The 25,205-nt window shown below is 40.6% G+C and overlaps 1 protein-coding gene across 2 annotated transcripts in view; it reads right to left on the bottom strand.

The window, feature by feature from the left end:
• Positions 1 to 25,205, bottom strand: part of ATXN7 (ataxin 7) — a 92,231-nt gene that overhangs the window by 22,623 nt on the left and 44,403 nt on the right. The gene's annotated exons all lie outside the window — the stretch shown is intronic.

Below are 25,205 nucleotides of genomic sequence, written 5' to 3'. Positions count from 1 at the left end.
CTTCTGCTTAGCAAACATCTCAGCATAAAGAAGTTTATCATACATATAGCCATTAAGAAATTTAACAACTATTCTAACCCTGAGAAGACTGGGTTTTACAGGCTAGAAATGAACCTCACTGGCTCCAACTTGCAGTCAGAGAGAAGAAAATTATTCATTCATCTGCAGAGCTTTGCTAACTGACATCACCTGGAATTCTGTCTTCCTTTCTAGCATAGTACCTCTCCAATTTTCAAAATAGCAAAATGTTAAGAAACAAGTTGTACTTTGATTTTTTTTTCGGTCACTACCCACAAGCATATGACACTAAATAAGAATGTTTCTAGGGTTATCTTATCGTTCCTTAAGAATCTGCGCTGAAATTTTCCAGTGAATCATTTCACTCCCTTTTTTTAATAATCTCACTTGACTACAGATGGCATAGCTCCGGTTCACACCACTAAGATGCCAAAGGCGCAAGACAAAAATACCACAAATAGCTATGCCTGTTTTTTAAAGGAAGTAAATTCGTGGTTAAGTACAGACTACACAGGTTTAACTGAAAATAGGTCTAACTCTGCTGGAGAATCAGGTTTTCTCAGAGTGAGGCAATACATACTAAATAAATCGAGAGCTGTTGAAGAATGTTACCATTAGAAACAAGTAAATTATTTAGTAACTTTGTCTACTTAAGTATCTTGTGATGATAGCTCACTGGCTGCCTTTAATTAAACCTGTAATTTAAAATGACACATTTGCTTAACTCTAAGTTTTAAAATGTATGTGATCCAACATTTACTTATCACAATATGGAAGCTATGAGAGTATTTAAAAAATTAAGCATATTAGAATCACCGACTACAAGCATCGCCTAAATGGTTGATTTCTAAAGGTCTTTTTATACCAGTCCCGAGCCTCTCCGTGAAGCTGTGACGACTTATTCCCAGGACATTAGTTCAATGACGCTTTATGAGGTACTTAAGAACCCGCTCTATACCAGGACAAAATTATCATGCTATCTACAGACAAAATTCAAATTCTCTAACTAGATCACATAAAAGCCACAACCAAGTTAGGAAGGCTAAAATGATAGTGATTTATAAGTGCCTGTTGCTTTTTTTCTTGTCCTTGACAGTGTGTAATAAAGGGAAAACTAAAATAAGTTGTTTTTTTTTAAAGATTTTATTTATTTATTTGTTTTCCTCCCAAAGCCCCAGTAGATAGTTGCATGTCATAGTTGCACATCCTTCTAGTTGCTGTACGTGGGACGCGGCCTCAGCATGGCCAGAGAAGCGGTGCGTCTGTGCGTGCCCGGGATCCAAACCCGGGCCGCCAGCAGCGGAGCGTGCGCACTTAACCGCTAAGCCACGGGGCCAGCCCAAAACTAAAATAAGTTTAATAATTTTCCTAATTTGGCATCTGAGGGTTTTTTTTTTTTTTTTAATTTCGTTTCTCTCTCCTCTGTGATACCCAAACATTCTGAATATACTTCCGAGCATCAGCACTTGTCAGCCAGGACTGTAAAAATCTGTTTCCAGTTCTGCTACCTGCCTTGGATGGCGGAGCTTCCCTGAGTCATGTCTCGGTCACCTGCCCCTGTAAGGCCTGGCACAGAGTAGGCCTTCAATTAACATTTGACAATCAGTACAGCTTTCTTGGAAGAGGAGTGATTTTCAAATGGCCCTAGACCAGCGGTTCTCAACGTTGGCTACACACTGGCATAACCTGATGAACTTAAAAAATACCGATGCCCTCAGAGAGTCTGATTTAACTGGTTTGGGATGTGGCCTGGGCATCCAGACTTTTACAAGCTCCCTTGTGTGATTCTCCTGTGCAGCCAAGGTTGCGAGTCTGTCTTAGACTAGGCTAATGCCTCAAGAACCATTAACCATGGCTGAATAAGTTAACATCTGTGCAACACTGAGAACATGGCCTGGCACATGGCACTATATATCAGGGTTTGGTAAATGAAGCTCACTGCTACTACTTGTCCTCAACTAGCATTTCCCAAACTTCCATCACCTGTGCACTATTTTCACTGTTCTTACCAAAGCCACATGATATACTATTTTTACTCTACATTTTAATTTAAATTATCAACTCTACTGTTCCCTCTTCCTCTTTAATCTAATACTAACCAGTCTCTCATGGGGACATTATTGGTATTTTGGACAGGACAGTCCGTTTTTTTTTTTTTTTATGAGGAAGATTGACCCTGAGCTAACATCTGTTGCCAATCTTCCTCCATTTCCTATTTTTTTCTTCCCAAAGCCCCGGTAGATAGTTGTATGTCATAGTTGTACATCCTTCCAGTTGCTCTATGCGGGACGCCGCCTCAGCACGGCTTGATGAGTGGTGTGTAGGTCTGCGCCCAGGATCTGAACCGGTGACCCCTGGGCCACCAAAGTGGAGTGCACGAACTTAACCACTACGCCACCTGGCCGGCCCCTGGACAGGACAATTCTTATACAGGATTTCAGGATAGTTAGAATTTTTGGTACCCACTCCTTAATCACCACTGGTGCCCCTCTGCCAGGGGCAACCTGAAACTACCCCCAATCCAGTTTCAGATGGCCCAGTGTGAAGCAGGGCACCACCCTCAGTTGAGAGCTACTTTTCCAAGACAACAGTATCCCTGAAACAATAGGTTTGTTATATATATATATATATATATATGTATAAAACAATATAACAATATATAGACAAGCTTATATATATATTTGGATATACAGTAAAATAATTAATATTAACATTAAAATAATCATTCGTGTTCATCCACAAAAATCATCTTGTGTACCCCTGGTGGCAGTATGCTAAAGGAATAATACCATGTCTGTGGTATAAAGAGGGGGAAAAACCCCAACTAGAACTTTGCCTTCTAAGAAATACCCAGAGAGTAGGAAAAGGAGTGTATCAGAATTCTCAAGCAGTGTCTCACAGTAAATGTGATGTATTTCTCTTGATATCAAAAGATATAAATAAAATTCTCAATCTAATTAAATGCAGTCAGTTCTACTACAATGCTTGTTTTGAGAACATATATTTACTTCAAAGTCATTGATATATTAAGGAACACTGGGCATAATGAAATTTTGCATTTGCTTTTTGCAAGATTTCATCTGCAAGAAGCACTAGGTGAATGCAGAAAACTACACCCAGCTGAACTGAGGCCCATGGGAACACCCCCCCCACCCCCCACCCCCCGCAAACACCCACCATTCACCTCAGGTCACCATGTATGTTAGGAGCCACACCATCCACATCTGGTGCTACAACACTCCCTCTACTTCAGATAACCTTCCTTCCACCACATCACGACACCTCACGAGCTGCAACCTTTCCAACATCTACTTTCAGAAGCAAATGTCAGGTTGTTTTCAAGGTAAACTGTTATATTTATTCTAGTATTTATGTATTAACTCTTTAATCCACGTAAAACTGTGTTACCACTTTTGTTAGGTTCCTATCTTTTTGTACGTGTCACTGATGAAGCTCTGAGTGTTGTGTCCATAACCCCATTTTCCCAATGAGTCTCACGTGGTTTTTATTGCGTAATTTTGCAAAGTGCAGTAATATTTTAGGAATGCGTGTTCTGTTATAGCAGAACTGACTGTAACTTCAAGCTTGTCCTTTCAATTTTCTATTCCCATCACAGTCCATTCTCCCCGTTTTCTTCAGTTAATGCTTCTTTTCTTATCTATTAACTCTTGATATGGGATTTCGCACTAGAAAATCAAGATTCAAAGCTTTCTAAGATTAAAAGTTAGCTGATGTATCAATAACATTTCAAAAAAATTGTGTTTTCTACTGCAATATTAAAAGCTATTTAAAAACTAAGAATGGCAATCTATCATGTGAATTTCTCTCATTCACTAAAACTTGAAACAGACTGTGTATGTATGTAACTGAGATTTTGGCTGAAAAGTGCCAGCTCAAATCCTTGTCATGCTGCTGAATTAAGTTGTTCCTTCATATTATGGTCTGGTAACTTATTCTCTGGAAAGGGTGGCATCTGGCTTTCCCTTCATGAGAAAGCAAAGAGGAAAAACCCAATTTAATTATAGTTGAGTTGGACTTTCCTCATCCTTTCACTGTGGGCCCTTATGTTTCATAAGATTTTAAACTGGGCTCCCAGCTTAAAAAAAGTGTTTGTTCTTAGATCAAAAGAGAAATGGGCAAGTTATGGGTAGGGTTAGGGACCTTATATTAAGTGGACAAACTCGTGGCCAGATGCTAAGCATAACTGCAATGTGGTGTGGTGAGGAGTCCAAGTTGAGTTTTCAAAGCACTCCTCTCTCCAGGGTCTGGCACCAGCCCAGAGAAAGCACACTCTGTCCCTAAATGAGGAGGGCACTTTGAATGGCTCCAGCAAGAAAGAGAGATAGGCAGACCAACACACAGACAAATACAGACACAGGGGGAAAACAAAGCAGAGACAGAGAAAGACAGACATGGCTGTGTGTGTGTGTGTGTGTGTGTGTGTGTGTGTAGGGGAGCTGGGCAGACAGATGTGGAGATAAGAGGCAGAGAGAGAGAGAGAGCCAGAGATGGATGCACCAGGCTTTCCTCCCCCTTGTGGCTTGAACATGCAACAGTGAAGGCAAGGGCAGGATACCGGGGAGGGTAGGGGACAGGACAACTTTCTTCAAGTGTTCCAAAATGGAAAGCAACCAAGAATACTGAGCTTGTAATTTGGGATTCACGCTGAGATTTTAAAAAATATGTAAGTATTCACACCCAGGTACAAACCAAAAAGGAGTTCAAAGCAAATAATTAGATCTTTTTAAGTCATAAATAAATATTGCTTTGAAAATAACTAAAAATAATTTATAATGCACAAGTGTCAACGTTAAGGCACAAACCCAAAAAGCAGTTAAAGCAAACTGTAACCTCAGATCCTCAAATCACTCATGCTTGAAAAAAATCTGGAAGAACATATGTCAAAAAAATTTTTAAGTGGTTATCCCTGGGATTATAAGTCTATTTTTGAAAAACTTTTGCATATTGTTTTTCTATAATGAATATGGTTTATGTGGTTATCAAATACAAACTTTAAAAAAAGAGAAATTTCATTTGGTGTTCTGGCTTCAATTTCACACATGCCAAAATAAAGCAAAACATATTTTCATTTATGAGCATAGTATCAATTTGTCCCATTCTCAATAGGCATCATGCAAGAGTAGGTAAGAGTGACTAACAGCTACTAAAAAAACCCCCAAAGAACTGTTTTTACTCATGGCTCTTGTCTTGTATTTTATTAACCCTTTTTCTAATCTTTTATAATCCAAACAACTGACTGATGAGAAGTCTCACCTTCAACAACAACAACAGCTAATACTGTTTATTCGGCAGAAACCCACGTCAGGCACCGCGCTATAGAACTTGCAGGGATTATCCCATACAGTCTTGACCATCATCCTACAAAGCAGATACTGTTACGATCCACACTTTCCAGATGAGGAAGCTAAGGCTTTAAAGGACATAAGCTGGTTGCCCAACATCACACAGCTAGTTAAGAGGCAGAGTAGGGATGTCATCCCAGGCAGGCTGATTCCAGCATCCAGGCTAGACCACAGTACAATCCACCTGCCGTTAAGTGGCGTTATTAGCAAGCCATAATACATGGTCCAAAGGCAGGCAGAAGGGAGGGGTGAAGGTGAGGGTTGCGGCACATATCAGTAAGAAGCCCATCTTCCCAAGAGCTCAGCAAAAGCATGCTAACTATTAGCGCAAAAGGCTGCAGAGGCTGAACATACAACAAGGTTGAGACAGAATTTTGGTAACTTTGGGGTAGGGATCCAGAATCTGCTTAAGGGAAACCAGGTTGTTGTGGATTTCATCTTTCCGTTTTGGGAGTTGCTATCCTAAAGATCAGCTATGGGTGTCAGACAGTGTAGAATTTTTTTTCTTGTTCAGGGGGGTCTTAAAACATCAAAGATGGTTTAAAGAGTAAATTTTGGTAGAAAGTGCCAGTCAGGGCTATCTTTCTGGCTTGGCTAAAAAGAATCACCTTACAAAGTTCCCAGATGAATATGTTCTACAAAGAACCATTGGGAGGAGCAGCAAATACCTGTTCTATAGGATTAGGCTGGCCCCCAGTGACCAACACGATTACGTATGCTTCTCGTCACGCTCTGGTCGGTCATGGTTGCCTTCCCAGCAGAGGCTCAGGGCTGTCAGGCACAGTCTTGATGTGGGCTAACTGAGTAACCAACCAGCCTGAACAGAATCCAAAGTAAAATAAAAATACTTTCATAGATCACCTGAAAGGGAAAGAACTTTGGAGTCAGAGACAGATAGATGGGTTCAAATCCTTGCTCTGCCAAGTGACCTTGGGCAAAGACCTGACAACATCCACTCTGGCTGCCTCTCCATCTGTCAAGCCTACCTTGCAAGGCTACTGGGGATTAAATGACAGAGAGCTGTAGAGCCTGCAGCCCAGGGCCGACTCTAGACCCGGTACTGGGAACTTAACAGGGAGTAAGACAGAGTTAGTTCAGCTGACTGCAGTTACAGACTTATGTGAGAAAGACCTGCTGATTATCAAAGCCGGCAGAAATCACTTAAGAACAAACCAAACCCACTTTAAGTTATCTTCTCCAGTGTGGTAAAGATTTAGTTTACATATTTAGTTTATATGTCAGTCCAGGAAGACACTAAGCTCTTCTCAGATAAGAGCTCAGAGAAATAACTTTTAGAATTCATTTAAAAATGAATAAATTCACACCAACCAAAAAGGATGCTGATCCAAGCTAAAATTATTTTATAAATAAAAAGTTGGCTCATTTTCCTGATAGAATTGAGTCACTCAGAAAGAACTGGAGGTAAAACGGAATAAAGTGAAGGTAAACTCTCAAATTCAGTTTATGGATCCAAGGGTGGAAATTTTGGGCAAATTATCAAAGTAATGATTTCTAAAACTCACAAATTTTTCTCTTAATGAAACTCACACTTTTGAATGGATTCAGTCAGCTAAGGTTAAAGTGAGCATGTACTCTGCACAGAAAGGCCTTATGAGAAATACTAATCTACACTTCAAGGAATGTATGATTTCATGGGATCTCTGACAGCCCCATTCCACTAATACTCTACAACTGCTCCCATTTAAAGCAAGGATTTCCAATAATCAAGCTTATACACGGCTATACAATATAAAACTCAGGTAAACATGTACAGATCCTTCGGCCAGGCATAGCAACTAATAATTACATACAGCAAAAAGCTCAGTTTAGAAACTCTCAGTCAGTCATTAAGTAGTCCCTTCACAGAATTAATTGTTTATTTTGATATCCAGGTTGAAAAATAACTGCAATGTGCTATTATAGAGCTCCCAATTAACCCAAACTGTCAAATACTTCACTTTCAGGCCACCAAACACAACTGGTGAGGTGTCAATTGGCATCACTAGTCTTTCATAAGGATTATGACATCCTAAGAAGCATCAGGACCTGAGGCAGACTATAAATCAAGACTGCATATTTTTGTTAAATCTCAGAACTTCTCCTTACACATTTACTTTGCTCCACATCAATGTTTTTCTTTTTTCGTTTGTGAGGGAGATCAGCCCTGAGCTAACATCCACGCTAATCCTCCTCTTTTTGCTGAGAAAGACCGGCTCTGAGCCAACATCCATCGCCAATCCTCCTCTTTTTCCCCAAAGCCCCCCAGTAGATAGTTGTACGCCATAGTTGCACATCCTTCTAGTTGCTGTATGTGGGACGCGGCCTCAGCATGGCCGGAGAAGCGGTGCGTCGGTGCGCGCCCGGGATCCAAACCCGGGCCGCCAGTAGCGGAGCGCGCGCACTTAACCGATAAGCCACCGGGCCGGCCCCACGTCAATGTTTTCCCTAAACTTCTGACATTCAAAACTGAATCACATTCTGGATCTTTTGTCGTCTCTGCACGTTATCTAGGCTATTGTTTACTTAATATATTTTTCAAAATTCAGTCAGCTTAGTGGCTGGCCAGGCATAGCTAACGTAGCATTATCCTAAGCAATATCTGTGAAACCATGACCTTGGATTTGACATAGTAGTTACCTATTTTTTTCCTAATAACTATTAAAATAACACTTGGCATACCATTTAAAGTCACACCATGGACTATGTGTGGACATAAAGCATTTAACGATGTCTTCTCACAACTTCTTTAGGGTCCCCAGGCACTTGATTAGACTACTACAGAGAGAGATGGGTGTGGTCTAATGCTAAAAAGGAAGCAAATCAATGGGAGAGTCCCTGGAACATTGAAATCTCAAGTTGGGGAATCCAGAGCTGACCTCTGACACACAGTACCTCAAAGCCCAATTAGCCAGGACTGGAGCTCGGAGGCAGCCTCAGAGCATGCTTAGGTGGGTTACAAATGGCACTGGAAAACAGTGAGGAAGAAAAAGTCTTTATCACAAAGCACTCGGCATCATTTACACCAGAGAGATTTAACTGAAAAGGAAGATTTCAACACTGGCTGCCCTAACAAATTAGTCTCCAACTGCGACTTCTGCCAAATGCATTTCTCCTCCCCCTAATGCGGAGGTGCTTTTAAATTAAAACATAAGGGGAAAGTGCAGAAAAGAGAGTCATTTACAGCACTTGGGCCACTTGAAACAACTTTTCACCAAAGGTCTATAATCAAATTATCAGGCTCTTCAAGTCAGTGCTTTATGACAGAAATAAAAGCCCCACTAAAGTATTCCGGGTCTCTTGGCATTTCCACGTCTCTGGGCAGGGCGCACACTGCAGCATCCCCATTCACACTGGCTGCATGAAAGAGAACAGATCACAAAGGGCAGATTACAAGGGAGAAGGACTTCGACTCCGGTGGGGGAAGGGACAGTCGTGAATTGATTGTAAATAATGCTGCTAAGAAAGCAGCAGAAATATGGCAACCTCAAATAATCCTCTTGCCAGGAATTCTTTCCATGAGGACTGTTCTTTCTGGACTTTGCTTTCAAGTATGTGAGAAATATGAAAAACTTATTGAACACGTGGGGGTATCCCTCCCCTGCTATCTTAACTTGTAGCTCTTTGCAAACATTTTTAAAGTGGCTTAAAAAAAATCCAAATATGACATTAAAGGAGATGGAATAATAGAGAAAAAGAGGGGGTACTGAATGGTATAACAGTTGATTATTTCAGTTGTGAGTATACCATTATTTCTTTGTAATCACTGTCATAAGACGGCTTGTTTTAAGGAAAACTGAATGGTCTGAGTGACCAATTTATTTCCTTGACAGGTCCCTTCCTAAGCTCCTGGAACTGTTTTCAAGGTGCAGACTTTGAACTGAGGGTTATCATCACGATTTCAGACACACACAGATGTTTTTAGTGAAAGCACCTTTGGGGAAAAGGCTGCCATCGCCTTGAACAAAAGACAGTCAACCAACTCCGCCACCTCTGAGATCCTGCTGCCACCATTTCTGACTACGAGATATCATGCAATGAATGACATGCTGGCTGACACTTCTACTTACTAACAGTCATAAGGAACTCTCTCTGCTGTCCTCAGGAAGGACAGTGTTACCCAAAGGATACTGACAGAGTGCAGCAAGCAATCATCTTGCCTGAAACAAACATGATCTCACTATCTTGAGTGATGCACAGCATTTCTCCAAAATTCGCTTCCCCGTCTCCTTCCCATCTCATCACTGATTTAAAATATTTGTATTCCTCAGGTATCAACATGTGAGAAGAAAAAAACAGCCAAAACCTAAAATCGATCGGTCTCCAGCTACTTCTGATTTAATTCTGTATCTGTTAGGGGAAAAAGCATCCTATAAGTTCAGTGATTTACCATTATAAGTTTAGCCTTCAAATTTGCTATACCATGTGCAGTTCAAGCATTACCATACTCAGTCCTTACACAAGCATCTCTGCAGTCACATTTTGGGTCTGGGTCACAGTTTTTCCCAAATGAAAGATACAAGGTTATACAAGGTTATCATCAAAATTCGGAAAGGGAATTAAAAAAAGAAAAAAAAAAACAAAAAAACAAAAACTATGGGGGACCGCCCGGTGGTGCAGTGGTTAAGTTCACATGCTCCAGTTTGTCGGCCTGGGGTTCGCGGGTTCGGATCCTGGGCGCAAGTGATGCACCGCTTGTCAAGCCATGCTGTTGGTGCATCCCATATAAAGCAGAGGAAGATGGGCACGGATGTTAGCCCAGGGCCAATCTTCCTCAGCAAAAGAGGAGGACTGACATCGGATGTTAGCTCAGGGCTAATTAATCTTCCTCACCAAAAAAAAAAAAAAAAAAACAAACCCAAAAACACAACAACTACGCCTTTACCACTCCAATCCAATTTTTACACACACACAAGGGTAGAGGGAGAGAGAATTAAAGGAACCTGGCAACTCAAATTAGAGGAGTCCTCTTTTTGTTTGCTTTTGCTTTGTTTATTATTATTATTTTTTTAATGAAAACTTTTGTGCAGGAAACCCCACAGGGAGCACTGTCTTCCCAGGCCAAAAAGGAACAGCAAGTCCTGGGTGCAATGGAGTGACAGCACGAAGTGCTGTGCCGAGTTTGTAAGTCACAGCCTTACTGCTATTTTCCACCAGTTTTGTATCCTTTTTATTTCTCTTTATTCTGGAGGGGGGAGGGGAGAAGACCATGAACATGGGAATGACACCAAGAACCTCAAACTCAGAACACAGCCCCAAACCTTCCTTCATTAAGCACTATTAATAAGGAATGGGTGATTCACTACCTAACAATGCCAATGTTTTCAATGGGTTTGCAGCACAAGTTTATTTTTTCTGAAGAGAGAAACAGTATCTGCCCCACCTGTAGGCTGGGGCTGTAAACTAATAAACAGCAGAAGTAATATTCAAAAATGAAACCAGAACCAGTAAGACTAAAACCGACACCGAGTTTTTAGAAAAATCAATTTTAGGGAATTAACAGCAATTTGAATAAAGGTTTAAGATTTGTTTATATTTAAAGTCCTTCAAAATGGTAGCTAAATTTTAACCTCAATTAAAACCATCCGGTCAGGCTCATTGTTACAGAAAGCATGAAATGAGAACTCAACTGTCACCTCACTTCCTGCTTGTAGACAAGGCATGAGACAGTTAAGGTAACTTTGAAAACAGCCTCCCAATCCACCCAAGAAAATTCAGCTTCGCTGTACTGGGTACCTTAATAACACAATCGAAAAAAATCGTTTTTTCTGGCAGTCATTCCATAATTAAATTTTTATACACTCAATTTAAGTTACTGAATGACTTCTCAGGGTTACTGTTTGTATTTTGAAGTTGTTCTTTCTCTTGACACAGTGTGTTCTGTTTGAAACTTTGCTGTGGATTTGAAGTATCTGACAAAACAGCTTTCAAACACATTCTACAGGAAACACTGTGAACTGCCTGTCATGAAACCTCACTTACCACAAGTGAGATAAAAAAACAAACAGTTAAAGCATGTTACAACGTTCCTCCATTTTTAGAGAGCGACGTAACCAACGCTCTCTCTGTTTTGCGATAGGAGAACTGTTTGGTGCAAACCTCAGCATTTTGTTGGAGTTAATAGCAAACTCAACTCCTGTCTGCGTCTGAACTTTGTCCGGATCACTCAAATGACATTTTGGAATGGCTCCTGTGGACAGCTTGCAGTGGCTAATCCCTCTTGTTGTGATTACCCACTCTGATCCACTAGCTCTGCAGAGCTCTCTCCCTCCACCACTTCAGCAACGTACAGCTCCCGGCATGCTGGCAGGGCAGGACAAACGCCAGGAGGAAAGAGGCCTGCACGAACTCTTCCCGCTCCGCTTGGTTCTAATGTAATGTTAGCAAAGACCTAACCCACCTTCCGCAAGCAAGCTCGTCCAGAACTGGGCCCCGAGCCAAGCCCAGCCTCTGAAAACTGCCTCTGAAAACTTACCCAGTGGCGCTTTCAGCCCTCGTGCGGAGGAAGGGCTGTTCTGGAGAGGCTTCTTGTTACCTTCCATTCACACAATTTGGTTGTGCTTCATTGCACACTTGCTACTGCAGGCTTGCATCATGATTTGGGTCTGCCCACCAACTCCAAATATGCTCCATGTTTGGTCTTATGTAACATTTGCTACTACTGTAAAAGCACTTGAATTACAAAGGTCCTGGCAGATCAACAGAAAACAAGGGGTGGAGTCTAATTTCATCTAATATGGTCATACGAGGCGTCCTGGCTGGTGTAAATTAATCCTTCTATTTCAAAGGCAACTTGCCAAAACTGGGGAAGATGCAATTTACAAATTTAACCTGTGAAAATCTGAATTAGTCACACCTTGATTTTTCTGAATACCTTTAAACTAACACTGCTACTACTAGGTATATTATAAAATTTACACGATTCATTATACAGCCTACATCTTAAGCCTTGACAGACCTAGAAGTTTTAAAGTTACACACGTCTATAAATATCAGCAGCTTTTCTCCACATTTTATTTCCCCATGATCTACACTTCAAAAAAATTAAAATTTGTTATATCTAAGCTTACTTTTCCTTCCTAAATCAAGTAACAAAAATCTTAACCAACTTTCTGTGAATATTTGTGAAATATATCTAATTTCAAAAGAATATTTACCAGATTGTCCGGTTTGGTGTTCAATCATTGGATGACTGACTACAGCTTTTATCCAAAAAACTTTATACTTTTAATCCAAAAACTTCTCTAAGTGGCTCTTTGTAAATGGCATCTTCCTGGTCTGGCTGTCTCCCTACGTCAGCCCTGTTACACTCACCCAGATCTACTCCCCCTCCTGTCAATCCCCAAATCTTCCTGTCAGACAGACGTGGAAAATATGGCCAACTGATCTGAGTTTTATAATAATAAAGGCTGCACACATAAATAGACTCAGAAGCCTGACAGTTCAAAATGAACACTTTTAAATGTCAAAAGGAAGGGGGAAATTCCTCTACAGAATCCCATCACCTCATACAGAATATTTGGCAACAGTTATGAATTACATATACAGAAAAGATTTGGCTTGGAAGGGGTGGAAAAGAGTTGTGAGGCTTAGAAATGGCTTCTATTAAACCAGACACAAATTCTAAATTTACTCTAAAACCAAAGAATAGGAGCCACACTGCCTTATTTTCACAGCAAGCCTTCAGATACTAACCATGACAGCAATATTAAGATCTAGAGGGTTTTCTGAAATCTACTTTTTCCCCCAGATTTCTTACAGTCACCTTCAAACAATGCAAAACTATGGTGGTCCTTAAGAGACACCAGAAGAATACAAGGAAAGCGCCATGAGCAGGCCTTAGAAGCAGAGGATAAGCAAATCTTTCAAAAGTCAACTAGCAAAAATTAGAATTTTAGGTTAATTCATTGCAGGTCTTCTTAAGCTACAAGAAAAAACTCCATGGCAGTACTACCTGACTGCAACAGGTCTTAGCACTGTTCAACTGAACAAAGGGCGGCTGAGGAGTCTCCTTGATGCCATCAGTCGCCAAAGAGAACCAGCAGAAGAGGCCCTTTCTCAGACTAAGTCTCAGTTCCACATCACTGCACCTATCCGAACAGACACCCGAGTCCTTGCTGGCCTGCCAGCACAAACGCTTGCCTTTCTAATGTTCCCCTTGTAGAAGGTGATAGGGCAAGTAGGGAAAAAATCATTACAAGAACCAGTCAATCCATGACAGTTATGAGAACCAAATCCTTCCGTAATCCTGACGAAAACCAGGGTCATTTTCAGCAAACTTTTTTTTTTTTTTTGTGAGGAAGATCAGCCCCCAGCTAAGATCCATGCTAATCCTCCTCTTTTTGCTGAGGAAGACTGGCTCTGAGCTAACATCTATTGCCAATCCTCCTCCTTTTTTTTTTCCCCAAAGCCCCAGTAGATAGTTGTATGTCATAGCTGCACATCCTTCTAGTTGCTGTATGTGGGACACGGCCTCAGCATGGCCGGAGAAGCAGTACGTTGGTGTGCTCCCAGGATCCGAACCCGGGCCACCAGTAGCAGAGCGCACGCACTTAACTGCTAAGCCACGGGGCCGGCCCTCAGCAAATATTTTTAAATGCTACAAATATACATCTACATTTACTTTCATATATAAACAAGAGAGAAACAATTTAAATTTATTTTAAGACATCAAAAAAGGGATGAATGATAGTATAAGCCAGGCAAATATAATTTTGCACAATAATATACACAAAAACGGGGCATAAAGCTTAAACTTTCAAACACACACATATGCTTCTCAACGCCCTCAGTGAAATGCTTAAGCAAATACCACTTTGTTCTGCTTGGAAAGCATTATTATTATTTTCTTCACACCATTTCCCAATATCCTATCCAAATAAAGTTTATTTTGATATAAAGTCTCTCAATGATGGCTCATATATAAGTGTGTAGGTCTGGGGACATGGTCACATTTCTTTTTTCTTATGAAAAAATAAACAGACTACAAACTAAAAAAAGACTACAGACTAAAATACCATTTTAATAGAGTTAACATCCATGCCTTACAGACCAAAAATTATAGGTATCGGCCATGGTGTGGATGGTGCGCACTCATCAATTTTACTCTGGTTGCACAAAGGGAGTCCTGAACTGACACAAATTCTTCTGTGAATCAGCCTGCTCACAGCAAACAAGCAAACCAGCAGCAGCTAGGAGGGGCAGCAAAGGCTTGGGTTCAAGGGGCAGCCAGCCCACAGTCGCAGCACTTTCAGTTGGGTAGCCTTTGGCAAGACTCTTTGTCTTCCCCTGAGAAGCGCTAATACTGCCTCCACCTCAGGGCTGCGGTGAGGAGTAAAGGGGGTGACACAGGTAATGCAGTGCCCAGCACATTTTAAATGCTCAATAACTGTTAGCTATTTTGATTAGAAACAAGGAGAAATTAGACGGTGGACATCATTTGAAAGAAAGGAAGAGTAAGAGCAAGACAGCAGTTTCTGTTAGAGAAATCAGAGAAGTCCCCAACAAATCTTGGGATTTCCTAAATAAAATTCCTGAGAAGCCAGCAGAGGTGTCATTTGGTGTTCTGTAGGGCAACAAACAAGCTGCTGGCAGTTAGGAAATACGGTGTTCCTGTCACCAGTGGTAGCCAGTTCTCCAGTTTACAGGAGCACAAGTCTCCACTAACTCCACTTCACTGTCTCAGCAGGCTGGGCGAGTTATAATTGGCCTTAATTGGCACTTACAGGAGCTTTAACATTCCTCACCTGCTGCCAAGGAGCACTTGAAAGGGGGAGAAAGTATTTTCAAACTTGGAAATACCAAGCAATTCATTCAGCTGTGGGCCTGGAAGCCTGCTATCCAGAATCTGATTAGCTTTACCAAGAAATGTTGCTGTGTTATTATCCAGTGCTCATTAGGTACTCATGCTGGATTAGAAGAGGTGGGAGATGAAGTTTAAATGGGGATAATTCACCTTGGGGGCTAATACCATGCAGCAGCCGTCCTCTGGCTGGCATCATCTGATCTTTCAGCGTACGGCTCTTCAGAGCTTGGCCACACTTCACGTGTGTGTCCCTTTTCAGCTGTTCCAATTGTTCAAAGGCAGGCAAATAAAGTATAACCTCATGGCCTGATTTACATGGGCTTTGTGTTAACTATGGTCTGACCTCAGCCCGGTCATTATTTGATACACAAAGTGAACACTGTTAAAAGGTGACCAATCAGACCAAATCCAAGGAGGATAATGAGATCAGAAATAAAACTGACAATAGTTTTTCACTGGCCCTGCAATTAATCTCACCAAAAACTGTCATCCTCCAGGAGGCTACACATTTTGCAGAGAGGAATCCCAGCCTAACAGAACTGGATTTCTTTCCTAAGGTAAATTCCATACAGAATGAATACAAATTTCCCATAGATGCCAGGAAAATTGCCTGTAATTGTTTAAATGAATATTTTAAAAAATCATCACTCATTTTGAAAGATCTCTTTGCCCCATATCATTAACTATTATTCAAAACTCAGAAGATACATGCTACATTGGCAGTAAAAAAGTTTGCACTTGTTTGAGAAATTTACTTCCAAGTCAAATTACAATTAATCACATTTGTGTATGTGTGTGTAAAACACTATAAGAGGCTTTAGAAAAAGAAATGGAAGTTTAATAAAAATAAATAAAACACCTACTGCTGGTGGTGATACTGTTATCCATGGCTAGCAGAAATATAAAGTATTACAGCCTTTTTGGAAAACAATCTAGAAGCAGCTACTGACAATGCAAAATAAATATCCTTTCTGACCCAGGAATCCCTTCCTGTGACTCTATCCCACAGAAACAAAACCACCAGGAGCTAAGGACATATGTAGCAGGGTAGTTACTGCTGCCTTGTTCACAGAGGCAAAAAGCAGGAAACAAAGTGTATGTCCACAGACAGAAGGCCTGGCTGTGGAAGCTACCGCACAGCCACACCTTAGAACAGTAAGCAACCATTAAAAGAAGGGATCCCTGTTATCCTGGGCCATGAATGGATTTCCGTGTGGTACTGTTGAGTAGAAAAGAAGTAGAAGTGTGCATAACAGGATGCACTTTTTGTAAAACTATGACCAAAAGCCCCTACTAATAAAACACGGGATTATATGTGCCTATCTAGAGTTATGAGCATTAGGAAAAAAAAAAAATAGATGTATACTAAGTTATGTACTAAGAATGTACCAAGTTACATAGACGGTTTATAGAGCAGAGGACTGTTAACAGTTGGAGAAGGTGGGAAGGCAGAAGGAGCCAATGAAATAAGAAAAAAGTAGGCTGAACTGAAAATAGCGTGTTTGAGATTATTACATTTGTGTATCTATGTAAAAATATATGATGGGTGTATATATTTAATATATTCCTGTGTCAATCGAAAAATCCATAAAGAAACTGACAAGTTTTTGTTATAAAAAGTGCACTGTGAAGGGAGCTGAAGAAAAATCTAAACAGCATGAAATTCCGGCACTACATCAAAAAAGTGTATCCTGATTATGGCACCCATTTCACTTGTTTGGCTAAACTGACCGAGATTCAAGCAGCACAGCTGAGCACAGTAAGAATCAAACTCTCTGGCCAAACAACATTCTAACTTTCTAAAGCCCAAATCTTCAGTACTAGGAATTCTAACAATCTTTTAAAAATATCAAGCATAAGAGGCAATGAAACAAATTTCATTCCAGAGTTTATTTTTGACCCTAGGAGACTACAAATCAAAACCCTACCATGTGTGATTAGGGACTTACTGCTTGTATTTTAACTTATTTTAAATTGAGATAATTACCTTCCCTGATCTCTCTTTTTAAACTTTCAAACACACAAGAGGAAAAGGTATAAAATTTCTTTAAAGTTCGATTTGAGAACTTGTCTTAAAAACAAAATGTAGAAGTAAATCTAAAGACTGGGATTTTTATACACACCATGTGGAATGAGGAAGGAAACAGCTCAATGTAGCCATTGCCCCCTTGCCCCAAACCAGTCCGTTTACGGGCTTGGACTAGCACATGTAAGGGAGGAATTGTCCCAGCCAGGTAGTAGGTGCTTCAGCATAAAGAAGCTATAAAAACTCCCTCTTCTGGTCATATGTAAGACCACAGCCTAACAGGGTTGAAATAGCAGGTGTGTGTGTATCTTAACTAGGCAATATACAAATTAGTCTTGTGAAATGATTGTTTGGAAAAACATCTTTTAGCAAATATACTAAAATATGGATTTACATCCTGAAATGTCCCCTTTAAAATCTGAAGCACAGCTAATGATTTCTATATGTAGCAGATAAGTCCAGAGTAGCATTGGTGAATACTATTTATTTATTTACTGATGCTGCTAGAAACTCCTATTTTCACTGCCTTATTCTGGTGACAAAATCAGAACTGTTGAAGTAGTTCATTAAATCATTGTAGTACTAACCTGGAGGGCACCTATGACCAGCCTCCATGTGGAGAATCAATACACTGAAATACTGACAGACAGTCCCAAAGAAGAATGGTCTTTAAAGCGCTGCCTGTGATAACACAACACTGAAAAACTAAACGTCCATCAATAGAAAACTGGTTAAATTAACTTAAATACAATAATGAAGTGAAATAATAGGTAGTCTTTAAAAAGAAGGAAGTAGAGTAATATGCAGTAACATGAAAAAATAAGACAGATTAAGTTAAAAAAATAAATTCATAACAAATCTAATTTTTCACATGTGTGAACATGGGAACAAAAAGTAAGCAGCCAAATATTACTTTGTCTAGGGTCTAGAAACCTTCAAGGGTATATGTCAAACTGTAGCCCTGAAAAGTAAGAAGGAGGAGCTTCACCCACTCTGAATGCATACTTACCCTCCTGTTGTTGGTTCATGTTTTTCTTTTACAATGTATATTACTAAGTTAGTAACGAAAAAAATCAAAATACGTGATTTGTTTTTTAATCAGTAAGTTTTTGTTATCCAAATGACAGCAGGAAAGTGTACATATCCTCTCATGTTTCCTGGCTTATAGGACTAGATTACTGTCCCACTAAAAAAACCCAAAAAAACAAAACTGAAAAGAATAAATGATCCCAAAGTTCAGCATCAGTGCAATAACTATCTTCTACCCCTACAAGCTTTAGAAAACGTCTCAAGACTCAATATAGTACATCAAGGCTTTCATTCAAGTCAGTACATCTCATTATAAAAAGTGAAAAAAGCCTATATACAAATTGAAAGAACCACCCTATGATCCATAAACTAGGTAAATTCATCCAGCTGCATGAGCCAAAAACCCATAAGTCATCCCTCATCCCTTCTTTTCCCATATCCCTCACCCCCAGTCTATCAGCAGGCCCTGCTGGCATTCTACTTCCATTGCATCCATACCTCTCAGCCTCTGCTGCTGCAATCTTAATCTAAGCTTTCTCTCCTGATCCAGCTCTCACCCAGACTAGTGCAAAAAAAAGCCCACTCTTGCCCCCTATGCTCCATAGAGCAACCACAAATCAGATCAAGACACTTCCTTGCTCAAAATCCTCCAATGACTTGGCATCGCCTGCACTGCATGCCCAATCCTAATCCTTTCACGGCTTGCAGGGCCCAGCATCACCTGGCTCCAGCCCCCCTTTCTCCAGCCTCAACCCGGACCCCCCACCCCCTTGCACACCGCTCTTCCACCTCTTCACTGGCCTTTCTGCCCAGCTCATTTCCACCTCAGCATCTTTGTACTTGCTATTCCCTCTGTGTTGAACACTGGTCCTCCAGATGTTCAAATGGCTGGCTCTTTCTCATCACTGAGCTTAAATATCAACACCTCAGAGCGGTTTTCTTTGGCCTTATCTAAAGTGTCTTGCCCCAGTCATTCTCTCTCACATTATTCCCAGCATTTATCACTACTTGAAATAATTTTATTTTACTTGATTTTGTCTTTCTTGCTCTACCTTCCCTAACCCGCACGAAAGAGATACCACTTTTCTAGTTCAGTGGAGAACAATGCCTAGAGCAGAAAGTAGGTACTCAATAAATATTTGTTAAATCAATGAATAATGTCATTGCCAGTTTATTTTTTTTTAAGAAACCCCAAAGGCACCGACATTAATAAGGGGACAGATTTCAGGATGAGGAAAAATCAATACATTTAATAATTAGAAATTAAAATGTTGCTTTCACAAATGGCATAAATAACACCATTTTAAAGATATCTGCTTATTACATAAGAAGGGAAAAAAGATAAAATTATATTAGCTGGGGACAGAGTGGTCCTTTATCTGATGCTACTGAAGTTATTTGAAAATTTTAATTAGTACAATTTGGCTTGTGGGAAAGAGTAACTGAATTCACTACATTTATTTTACATCATGCTATTCAGTGACAAGAAGCTTAGGTCAAATGGTCAACTTGAAATTTCTTTCGAGAGTTAAACTAATGTCCACCTTGACGTTGTTCACATTGTGATGTGCCTGCTATGGTTAGCTCCCTCCCCTGGCTCAGCCCTCGACTGCTGGAGAAAGGCATAATGTGTCTCAAAGCAAAAGAGCGAACTATTTTTCGCTCTGCAACAAGTTTCGATCTTTTTACTGACCACAGAAATAAATATGCCAACTAATTCTCTAAAGAAGCTACAAAATGTTATGAGGTTGGAACAAAAAGAGGAGGAGCTTGGCTTTGGACAGCTGCTACGATTTAGGGTTAAATAAAGTAGAACAGGCCAAAGAGAAATCCAATGACTATGCTAAATCAAATATCTACCTACTATCATTACGTCTTCGAATTACTGAATGTTCTTTCTGAGTTAATGGGTTTACAATGCTGACCCAGCTACTCTAAGCAAACTTAAAATTCTACCTGACCTAGAACATCTGTCACTAATGACAGTTTTGTGACATGTGGAATTTGCTATATTTTTTCTAGGTTTAACTCTATACATCCTTATTATACACAAAAGAAATAGATATCAGTAGCCAGAAAACCCAGCCTGGTACATTTTAACTGTATGAATGAAATTTAATTTAGGAGTTTGATCTGTAAACTCGGAATAAGACCATCCATTTGGTGGGTCGCTAAGAACAGGAAATAAGATGATACATGCAAAAATGCTTTGCAAATCATCAAGCACTATTAAAAATTATCATTAGTCTGTGGACTTTTTAAATGAATGCCAGCCCTAAAAAGATTAACTATCACTGAAAGTTTCAAAGTAGAAAAAGGCCCAGATTACAAAAATTTAGTGGCCAAATTTAACAAGCACACTAGAGAGAAAAAAGAAACATTTCTTCTTTATCCAAAGACAAAGTTACTTAATAGCCAAATAAAATAACTCATTCAAAATACCTGCAGCTGTTCTTTCCATGTCCAAGTCAATCAGACGGCAAAAGGGGGAGAGTGTTCTTTATTAAACAGCAAAACCTCTGCTTTGTGATGTAGATTAATTTAATTATATGATGGCAACCACTGGTCCCAACTATGTGAAGTGTTGTCAACATGGGAATCAGCATTTTTGCCAGAACCAGCCCACTGGATCTCATACAGTAAGACTCATATTGCTCTTACACTAATGTTCTTTGAAACCAATTAATTACCTCAAAAAAGTATGAGTAATTTCTGTTTACTCATCCTCTGATGAAAATGACATTTTAGAAAATATAATTTATGCTGGCATCTAAATGAATCCAAACCACCTCAGTGCACTTCAAGGAACATTAAGTCCAAGCAATGTTGAGTGGCTGTTAATTTTACAGGATTCATAATATCTGCAAGTGGAGAAAGCTATAAGATCACAGCAGTGTTTCTGCTAAAGCTACTTTCACAAAGTTATAGAAAAGCCAGATTTATGACATCCCATCTGTGAACAGAGGTCTGAGAGAAGGGCAGATGTTTTACACTGAGCTCAGACTCACATACCACTTAAAGCAACGGGCAGGAGCTCAATATGTAATATCAATTGACAAACAGCAAAGAGTATTCATCTGTGATCCTTTTGCAGATCAACATGAGATTTGAGAATTCTGCTTCCTAGGGATGGTACTTCCTAGGGCAAGGGTTGGCCTCAGTAGATAGTTCCCTAAATATCAGAGGAAACCAAATCCAATAGCTTGAGCTGGTGTTTCCCAAACATGGAGTAGGTATCATTTCCCATCACTAACAACATTAAATTGAAAATGAAAACTTACTCCCTTTCCAAATCTCTTTCAATTCTTCTGATAACATCACGCTACCATGTGGATAACACTTGCCTAAAACGTGCTAGTTTTTAGGCAAACAAAGGAAGCAGACCTCAGGGCTCAGAGCTGGCACTAGCAAGAGCATCAACAAAGAAGTCAATCATCTTTACACTATATTTATTTTTACACTTACCATCTATGCAAACAACACTAGTTTTCCTGTTGATGATTCTAATAAGGTTTTCTTTTTTTTTTTTTTTTTTTGTAAGGAAGATCAGCCCTGAGCTAACATCCATGCCAATCCTCCTCTTTTTGCTGAGGAAGACCAGCCCTAAGCTAACATCTATTGCCAATCCTCCTCCTTTTTTTTTTGTTTTCCCTTTTTCTCCCCAAAGCCCCAGTAGATAGTTGTATGTCATAGCTGCACATCCTTCTAGTTGCTGTATGTGGGACGCCGCCTCAGCGTGGCTGGACCAGCGGTGCGTCGGTGCGTGCCTGGGATCCGAACCCGGGCCGCCAGTAGCGGAGCGCACGCACTTAACCGCTAAGCCATGGGGCTGGCCCCATAAGGTTTTCTTTGTAAAAGATTTATTTAAATAAAAGTGGTTTGATTTAAAGAAAAATATTAAGTGGAATTAAGTAAGCAAATCATAAAGATGGCACCCAATTGATTAAAATTGGGAAAAGGCAGCAGAGGCACATGTGACTACAGAAGCCTTGCTCAGGGACGCAGGGCTAAGCCAAAGACGACCAAGTAGGTCCAGCCTAACTAACCTGAGGCAAACATTCAACAGCTGACATTCAAGCAGGGTTTCAATTAATTATAGAGATTCTAAATTCGGCACCTGTCCGAGCTGAGCTGAATTAACATCACTCATTTATTTCATCCACCTAAGATCACTGTCCCCCCCCATGTCTGCATAAGACAGGTTGAGAGGAATTAAGGTCTTCTTCATAAGCAAACTCAAAGAGAAGCAGCAGAGCACAGAACAGTGCAAGCACACAGTTCATCAGAATCACCTGGGAAGCTCTTTCAACACAGAACCCTAGAGGCACCCCACAAGTCATCAGCTAATCCTACCTGTTCAGATCCATAGTAAATGTCTGTTAATAGGACTACACATTTTACGCTATTCAGTAGCTAGTTTCTGACCAACATATTTATTACTAACTGATCAACTGAGATTCCCAACCTGGTAAACAACCTCAAAAGAAAGGTGCTTCTGGCCCTAGGGAACGTCACCATCTCAGCTCTCCTTCATACTTAAAGTTTTAGAGGCAATTAATATGACATTTCTAGCACATACTACAAAAAGTTAAAAATCAGTTCAAAAAAACAGGGTCCTCCTTTCGTGCCATCCTTGCTAAACTCAACAAATCTCTGAGTGCCGATCTGTCAGTCACTATGCCAGGCACCAGGAATACAAAACAGCAGCCCTGACAGACTGGACGGATCTGCTGAGAGTACAAGGCATCCTGGCCAGGCTGGGGGTCAGAATCAGCCTAGGGAGCTGTTTAGAATGCAGGTTCCTGGGTCCTATCCCTGCAGATTCCCATCCAGCTGCTCTGGAGTGGGCCTTAGAAAGTGGCCCACCTAGAAAGCTCCCCTTTGATTCAGATGCACAGCAGGTTGGGGATTTACTGATTCAAATTATATTTTTAAATCTGAAATTAGCAGTAAGAAACATCTTGCTCTTAAAAATACTGAGTAACTAAAGAGAAATATGAGGCACGCTGAACTATTTCAAAACATTAAAACACCACCAAGAAAGCATGGTATTATTATGCAGATTCCAAGAAAGAAAGCAATCTATACAATGAAAGCAACCAGACTACAAGAAACTAGAAATGCCAAAATGACACCACAATTACTCACCACCACTGCTCAAATGGAAATCCTGGTTAATTGTTAACTCCCAAAAAAGGCAGCTCGGCTAGCAAAAAATTATATGGTCTCTTACTACTCCTGATGGTAAGTATTATCCACTGCTCACCAATTCAGAATAGTAGTACCACCATTAACTGACTGACAAGCCTTGCTGCCATTGTAGCTTCCTTCCCTGTCCTGGCAGCAGTGGTTTTAAAGGAACTGCCTGTTGGATTGTGTAGCATACAAGTCACAGATGAACATCAGCAACAGATGAATTCACAGAAGACTGCCACCACATTTTCACCAATTTCATCAAAAGATAAGAAAGGAGAAGGCCTCCCTTGGCAGGTATTGGTTCTTCCTACCATAGTAATAAACCAACTGTAATGGCCACTTGGAAAGATTTTGAATTTGAAAAACTTTTTTTTGGTGTTAACTCTAGAAAACAAACATGTAAGAATGGGCCTTCTGGAATTACAACAAAAAAAGAATGGGTTCCAAAAATACTCTTTCCTGTTCCAATCTCTGTCCCCAAAGACAGAAGAAACACAGGCAGCACTGGGAATGGTTCTTGGTCCTGGGGACTCTGCCCACCTCTCCTTCCCTCCAGGTGAGCAAGGCATCACTCCCAAACCACTCCAGGGCCATCACATGGTGCCTCCCTCCACTTCATGCATTTGCCCCCACCCCCACATACCTATCCATCTCCAACCCTCGTGCTCATTCCATCAGTCTTCTCCTTGGCTGCTGCATCAAAGAGGGAACTCCTGCCCAGCGAAATCCCTCTCAGAGCACTTGGCCCTCATATCCTTCCGCCAGGACTCTCTTCCCTCTTACACAGCCTTAATATTTCCCTTGCCACTAGAGGGACCAAAGCCCCCTCACCCAGTGGCTTTATCAGTTGCATCTCCTGCCTAGCCACAGAAGACATCTGAGTATGTGAATCTTGCATTCATACCTTCTCATTTACACATTTGAAGTTACCACAATTCCTGTCATTCAAAAAGTATCTTATTAGAAGACACTGTGTACGCTAGGTACTGGTAGAGAAAAAGGATAGGAATATGATTTTAAGACACCCTGCTCCCACCCCCAATACACTGACATTCTATGAGAGAGACAGAGGAAGATAAAGAAAATCACCTCCATAAAATGTCTGAAACAACTGAGTGAAGTGCTTCTGAAAGAGAGGAAAAAGAGGGCCCCTTTCCGCCTGAGGAAAGCTCTGGAAGCTCTGGAAGAGGTGACACCTTTAAGTGGGCCTTGACCCAAACTGCAGCTATTTTCAAACTACTGTTTCCTCTCTCACTCCCTTCCAATCCACTTTGCCCATCAATCCTCTGGAGGACCACTAAGACACATCAGTTTGGTGCTAAAAAACCTGCAGCAGGTCCCCACCCACACATCAAGGCCAGAGGTGTCTGATGAGCACTGAGGTTCTCTGAGCTAGTCCCAGCCTGCCTTTGCACACAGCTCATCCACACGTGGGTACATCGGCTCTAGCCAATAGAGACTCCGTGCAGTATATTCCAGACAGCCTGGAATTTCCTGCTTCTGCACTTGCTCACGTCACCCCTGTTGCCAACCTGGAGCCACCAAATATGGCTGTTCAGTGCACAAACTGTGCAGCTCTATGTGGCAGCCCTGTCTATCTCCATCAAAACACTTCTCATTTTAGGGAATTACAGGTGATTTTTAAAAAGCATCTTCTGCATTTTCCACAATGGACATGTATTATGTATCTAAAAATTGAGGGAAAAAATTTGCACACGGGAAAAAAAATCCATTCTACTCTTCAGAATAGCCTAACATGAAGGCTATTTTC

Source organism: Ceratotherium simum, chromosome 5 (assembly GCF_057802395.1).
Source record: "Ceratotherium simum simum isolate JZ-2026a chromosome 5, ASM5780239v1, whole genome shotgun sequence".
Lineage (NCBI taxonomy): Eukaryota > Metazoa > Chordata > Mammalia > Perissodactyla > Rhinocerotidae > Ceratotherium > Ceratotherium simum.
The sequence above is the reverse complement of the archived record's forward strand: the minus strand, read 5'-3'. Positions and strand labels throughout refer to the sequence as shown.